Here is a 7682-nt window from a genome sequence, read left to right on the forward strand (position 1 = left end):
ATCGCAAAATATTAATCACCTTTGCCCTGTAGTTTAATCAGCTTCTCATTGCTTTTTTTTTTTTCTTTATTTTTTTTTCTTTTCCTTTTTTTTCTTTTTACATGGATTATTATTTTTAAGGGAACTTTTAAATCAGTCAGAGCAGAAGGGTCTCTTGTTGGTGTCTGGGAGGCTGGGCATGTTCAGCCCATCCAAAATCAGTATCCATCTGCTCTGGTGTTAAATATCAGCCAGGTAAAGGTGGAAGCAGCTGTGTTTTCCTGCAGTAGTAAAAACTCAGCGTTTTTCTGGAAACATCATGGAAGCAGCTCTGGAATTCCCTGCTGTCCCTCAGACCATCCCTTGGTGAAGGGAGATGCACAACCAGGATCACCCTGCACTCATCCCACCACAGCAGGGCCAACAAACCCAAAATGCAGATTTTTTTACCCCTCTTCTTATCATGACCTGGAGCATGAATTTCCTCTGTGCCATTTTTGGGGTGCTTTTTGGCGCACCTCATTTTCTTCACCTTAGCTGAGGTACTCACCCGACTTGTGCTACTTTGGGGTAACGTTTAAAACAAAATCCTACGAATCTACTACAAGATCTATTAAATTTACAGATCTACAAGAAGCTGAGATACCAATGCCCATCATGGAGTCCAGGCTCCTGGCTTTCACTGAAAATTCCCTGTATCTTTCCCGACGCGACGCGTTTCCCCTGTGATATTTTGAAAGAAAACACGTTGCTGTGTCTGGGAGAGATGTGGAGCTTCTTTACCAGATAGAGGTGGCCTGACAGCTTGTAAAAAAAAAAAAAAAAACCCTCCTCAAACAGTCAGCAGGAAAGACAACTGACCTCAATTACTGCAGCCTTTCATTTCTCCATCTGGGGAGGGCGCTGGGATTGTGCAGCACCGGGGTGAGAAACGGGCTGGGAAAACACACGGAGAGAGCCTGGCTCAAACCAGAGTGCTTTGGAAAACACATCCCACAAAACAAGCCCTTTCTCATGCGTGTTTTTTTTGGGTTTTTTTTCCTCCTTTTAGTTCAGCTTGGTACTGAACTTTCCATTTTCAAGTGACCAACATAAATTAAAGGCAAACATTGGCATGGAGAGGAAAAATGGGGAAAGTTGACCATTTCCTCAGGAGGTCAGCCACAAATTCCTGCTGTTGTCTGAGAAATGATGAGCTACTCTTTGGAGACATGACTTAGATCATTTGGTGTCACAGGGAAACTTTTCAGGAGTTTCAGCAAGACTTGAAATATGTCATCTTTCCCCTCCCCTTTTTTTTTATAAATATAGTTTTAGACTATGTTCTTTTTTCCTTTTTTTTTTTTTTTTTTTTTTTTTTCTTTTAATATAGTCTTCCCTACAAAAAGCCAGTTGTTCACGGTGCTATTTCCTTTGGGCAATCTTACAAGAAATGTTCCCAGCTCCCTTCATGCCACTACAAATATCTCTTTACCTCAGAGAAAAGGGCACATCACTCACTTTTTTTGCAGGCCTAAACTAATTTGACTGCCCCGAGCTCGAACAGCTCTGGGTGAGAAAGTACATCAAGGAAAATGTGTCACTCCCCCCTCATCATTCACTTTCACTGGGCATAAATGCAGCACAAAAATCTATTTACTCTAAAAGGACTATCTGTCATGGTGGGCTGGTGATCCCAGCCCACCCCCTTGAGTTTGGAGACAAATTTCCCATCAAAAGCAAACACAAATTGAGAGAGTTGGAGGGTTTAGGAGATCTTGTAGGTGACATTTCCAGACAGAAGGAAAACAAGCACTCAGTTCCACCCCAAATGATAAATAAGGACTGGTTTTCAAGCCTTCACCAGAGGCTTTTCTGCTTTTCCCATTTGCAGCAGCTCCTCACTGACGGGCTTAGCAGATGCAACCCCAATTTAACAGGGACGGGTAAAATGGTTCAAGACACCACAAATGTTCATCAAAAACTCACACGAAGCCTGAAATGAGCTTTCTGCTGAGGTTCCTAAAGCTGACTTTTAAAATTCCTCCTCATCATGTAACGGCTCTGGCCCCACTTTCTTCCCTGGACTTCATCCAGGGAAAGAAGTCAAAGAAATTTCTTCTGCTGAGATATTTATTGCATTTGCTGTTTGAGGAAGCATTTGTAACTTGTTCAAAGTTCAAAACATCACCTCAAATCTTGCAGACTGACCTATGAACCTGCTGCAGATCCACTTCAGAGGGCGTAAAATCCAGGTCTGAAGCTTTTACAGTTATTTTGGGGGAGGGGAACAAAGGTATAAATAAGTGCCATTACCACTGCTTCTAATTTTTTACAAATGTCTAAAACCAAATAATTCCCCCAGGGTATCGATGCTGTGCTGGTCTTTTGCTAAATTAAATCTAATCTTTCTTTTCTCTGTCTCCTGTAATTACAGCAGGCTTCCATTTGACACAAGGGAGCTGGAGTCCAGTTGGGATCCCCTTATTTTTTAATCTGTTGGTGAATTGTAGGAAATCCCACTGGTGAGATGCTGGTGGATTGGCCAATAACCTCAGCATAGTTTTAATATCCTTGACTGAAGTTATAATCTCCAAAGCAGGTTCTGTAGAGGGTTTTTCAACAGATTTATGCTTCACTCCTCACATTTTTCAATTACCCACACCCAGGGATATTTAATGGTATGTAAATCCCCAGCAGTTTTTGAGCCTGCAAATTATTTAATTGAAAGAAGTGTCTGGGGATGAGGAGAAAAATCCTTCCATGAGCTCCCAGGCCCTGCTTCCCACTCTATCCCATCCTTTGAGACCCAAGAGAGAGGTGCTGAAATAGGGAAGAAAGTGTCAGGAGAAGGTCTCGGGGCTCTGTGGTGGCTGTCAGACCACCCTGTGTGTATCCAGAGGTCAGGGATTCAGCCCAGACACTCAGAGCAGACCTGAGCACATTCCCAAGCAGACAAAACCAGCAAGGACTGCATTTTACCTGATTAAAACAGGACTTTTTTTTCCTTTTTTGAAGGGAGAGAAGAATTTGGACAACATCTTTTGGGCACAGGGTGTGGCTCTTGGGGATGGTGCTGTGCAGGGCCAGGACTTGGATTTGATGATCCACGTGGGTCCCTTCCATCCCAACACATTCTGTGATGCTCCAATTTTATTTAAATGGTAGGAACAATATCAATGATGGAAACAATCATGAATATCAATAAAAGCAGCTGCAACATGAATTGTGGTCACAAATTACTCTTGGTTCCCCAAATCCCAATTTGGAGCACAAGATAGGGATTGGCCTCTGACAGGAGGTTTGGGGACAAATATTGATCATCATCACTGCAAGGAGATGATGGTCCTGCATCCCTCAACACGGATATTTCTTGGAAAGGTTTTTTTTTTCCCGCTCATTAGTATTTCCAGTGCATTCATTTTAGTGAGGAAAGCAGCACTTTTTGCCAATAGCATTTCTAGGAATATTTTCCAACAGCTCAGCTGAGCATCACTGAACAGACAGAATAAGGAAGGTGGATGTTTTCTGTACCATTTGTGAAAAAAATCATGCTTTCAGCGTCAGCATGTAGGTGTGAAGGCTTAATCATAATAAAAAGGCTTTTTTTTTAATGGGCACATTAATGAACGACACAGAGTGAGCCTGTGGTGGTCGACAGCAAAGCCATCAGATGTGGAGCACACTTGTTTTTTGGTACAAGAACAGACAGAAACCCTTCTGCAAGAAACCTTTATTCATTTCCAGCACGACTCTTTGGCTGTGGCAATGTGGCTTCAATTTGTTTTAAAGGTGCATTATGAAGCTGGAGCTTGAAATTACGCATTTACAGTTTGAAAGCAAAGCCATCCTTGGGCGGGAAGGAACTTGTAATTTTGTCAAATTACACAGAAAATGAAATTGGAGGAGCAATAAAGTGCCTAAAATGAGGTAGTGAAAAGTTCCACAGTGAAAAACCCCTATTTGCTGCACATGCGAAAAAACCACGTTTCCGTTGCCTTTACTTAATTTTGCACATTTCTCCACAAGCAATAAGGACAGAGTCTTGTTTTCACTTTTAAATACACGGCTCTTTGTTTAACTGTTTTTATGTTAAAGTGGGTGGATAACCTTTCACAGTCGCATTTTCATCCTTAAACGTTCGAATTCAAACAACGTAATTTGGTTCAGACAGGTAAATAGTTCTTACTCTTGAAAAAAAGAAAAAAAAACTATAAAAAATCAGCTGTCATGAATTAAAATCCATTTTTCCCTAACCCCAAATAAACACTAGTCAGTCTGCATTTGATTGTAATAACACACTTCTCATTTCAGATATAGTATGTTGGAGGAGGTTTTTTTTTTTCTTAAAGGCTTTATTGGAATTCCTTGAACTAAATTTGCTGTGGGTTTATGATGGCTTCATTAAAAATCAGAAACCAAAAGGATGTGGAGGACTCTGAAGAGTTTGTAGTAACACCAAATAGAAATAACTTGCAAGATTTTTCATTTTAAAGCTGCTCCTGTTTCACGAGCCCTCAAATCTTGTCACGCTGTAATAATTTGGGGCTAAATGTGAAGTATTAAAGCACTTAATAAATTTATTTTGAGTTGAGATTCATGTGCATTGATGCTTCTCCCTTACTTACCATAAACCCAGAGTAAATCTTCTCAGATGCTGAAGATTTTCACTGATTTTACACTGTTACAGAGGAGATCTCAGGGCAGATCAGAGCAGAGATCCCACTCCTTGAATATCAGTACACATATCTCCAGAATAGGCATTTATTTCAAGTCATCACAGTTTGAAATAAAGCCAATTCCAGCTGGCCTGATGCAGTTATGGTCACTTTTATAAAGTGTGACTTCTCAGTTCTTCCTTATTTTAATTGCAGAGCAGAGCCCTGAGGGACAAACATGGGCAACAGAGTCTGAAATTCCCATTTGTGGTGGGCTGTTTCTGGTAACTGGGGAGTAAGAGCAGGTTTCAGGCTCTGGCTTCATCCTGAATCTAGTTAAATTCATAGTAGGTGTTCATCAATTAAAATGGGGCTACAATTAGGCTTTGGGTTTCCCATACTAACAGTGGTTTAGGTCTGAAAACTTAAAAACTCCTTCATGGAGAATGAAGTGGTTGTCTCTGGTGGATCCTGAGGCTAATGGGACAGGAAAAAGTGGGATTCCACTCAAATTAAAAAAATGTGAAAGCTCCCAAATAATGAGGGCAACACAGTGGCTGCAAAACTCTGAGGAAATGTTGAATAGCTCTTCTGGAAAAGAGAAGGAAAGGAAATTTTGGCAAGGGCATGGAGTGATAGGAACTGGGGAAATGACTTCAGATTGAACAAAGGCAGATTCAGATGGGATATTGGGCAGGAATTGTTCCCTGTGAGGGTGGGAGACCCTGGCACAGGTGCCCAGAGAAGCTGTGGCTGCCCCTGGATCCCTGGAATGTCCAAGGCCAGGTTGGATGGAGCTTGGAGCAGCCTGGGACAGTGGAAGGTGTCCCTGCCCGTGGCAGCGGTGGGACTAGGTGAGTTTTAAGACCCTTCCCACCCAAAACATCCCACGGTTTTACAATTCTGAGTGAACATTTTCATCTTGTCATTTATGGGTGGCAACTTCAGGCTCTGATCACCTTTTAGGTCAGTTTTTTACTTTGTCTGCTAATTTTCCAATGAAGTGACAAAATAGCACCCACATGCATTCACTGCCCAAGGAATAATAATATGAGTTGTAATTCTTTGAAGGTTTTTAGATGACAATTGGCCGTGACACAAAGCTTTTAAGGCATAATCAGTAGAGGTGAAGGGGAGCAAAAAAGTGAACAGAATGAAACACTTCTTCCTCAATCACCCCCCAAATCCATCTGCCAGGTATTCCCTGGCCCTCATTTACACTAGAATGGGTCCATTTTACTTTCCCTTTCATATTTTACCCTGCTGGAAGGTCGCCCACTCTCTTATGTCAGCCCTGACAGGATGTGAATTATCTCCATCCATTGGTGCATGGTGATGTAATGCCCCAAAAAGCCTGGTTCAGGGAAAAAAGAGACAGGACTTATTAACAGGAAAGGAAATAAGCCTCTGTTTGACAACCAGTGGCTGGATATCAAGGAGAGCTTTCTTAGGGGGAAAAAAAATCGTTTATGACCACATGAATTACAATTATTTATTCAGAGGGAAGAAATGGCCGTTGAATTTTTAACTAGATTCAGCTGGTTGAGCAACCTACAAAGACCAGGTATTTGGGCATGGATTCCAGGTAGATTCAGACAGGAAAGGCTCAAGTCTGCTCCCTGAGGGATCAATAAAACCACCAGAACTTGAGCGTGAGCTCTGCAAAGGCAGCCAGAAACATTTCCCTGCAGTCCCCTTCCCCTCCATTGGGACAATCTCCCAGGACATCACCATCCCACTGCAGTAATTCCCCTTTTTTTTCTCTTCTATTTCACCATCCCCTGTGGGTGCAAAGAGCTTGAGTGAAACCCTGGCTCTGTCACCCGTCATCCCTTCTGCTCCCAGCCTTTGGAGCCAGGGCTGCATTCCAGCGGCGTGATCTGAAACTGTATCTCCCTGAATTCGTGAAATATTCGGCATCTGTGCCTGTGGACTTGTGAACTTTTACCTTTTACCCATCAGGAAGGCAGCTCCCTTCACCCTTTCCTCCCCTCAGACTCGCTGGAAGTGGTGGAGTCTCCAAGGAATCATGGAAAGGTCTGCAGGGTGTCTCCATGGCAAAGCACTCCCTCTCTACCCCATTTCCTTGCTGTGTCTCTCATCCTGGGCTGACTCTGGGAATATTGGAGGGTGCTGCAGGGAGCTCGGATGGATTTGAAAATTAAAGCACATTTTGGTCACTTTTAGGGTGAGCCTGGCAGCCCCAGCAGCGGCTGGAGCATCCTTGAGGGTGATGATGAAGTTTTCCCAATGAGGGTGGTGAAACACTAGTGTGTGTTGCCCTGAGAAGGGATGGATGCTGCATCCCTGGAAAATTCCAGAATTAGAAGGGTCTTTGAGCAACTTCATGTAGTGGAAGATGTTCCTGCTCATTGCAGAGGGTTGGACTCAGTGACCTATAGAAGTATCTTGCAACCCAAAGCATTTTGTGATTTTATGATGGTGCCAGGGGTAAGAGGAGGCAGAAGACTGTCCAGGAATGGTTTGAAGGATCAGTAGGGTTTGTGACAAGCTGTGGAAGTGGCAGGTGACAAATACATTCAGGAATGAGACATATCTATGACACACCAAAGTGTCACTACACATTAAATAAAAAAAACAAAACAAAACAAAACAAAAACAAACAAACAAACAAAAAAAAACAAACAACACCTTATGCTGCATTAAAGGCATCAGCTGCTGCAAAGTAATGCAATAATGTGTGTTTGTGTCCCTGTCTTTAACAAATATGCCAAAAATGGCCTTCAGCTCAGTTCTTTCAGCTAAATCTATTGCTATTTCAGAATGTGAGCAAAGAATCATGGACAGCTATCCCCATTCTTTGTAGTCACCCCAAATAATTCCATTTTTCCCAGCCACATTGATGCTCACAGATGTGCAGGATTTACAGAAGGAGTGGTGTGTGTGCCTCCATGTATCTGATTGCACACTGGGCTTCTCCTGAGCTGCAGAGCAGATGCCAGCTTCCTTTCACTTTCTCCTGCTTAATTACAAGCTGGGTTTGGTTCCAGGGGAGGTCACTGTGACTGCAGTGGATGTGGCCAGACACAGCACAATGTCCCACGC

The sequence above is a fragment of the Sylvia atricapilla genome, chromosome 12, assembly GCF_009819655.1.
Source record: "Sylvia atricapilla isolate bSylAtr1 chromosome 12, bSylAtr1.pri, whole genome shotgun sequence".
NCBI classification, from domain to species: domain Eukaryota; kingdom Metazoa; phylum Chordata; class Aves; order Passeriformes; family Sylviidae; genus Sylvia; species Sylvia atricapilla.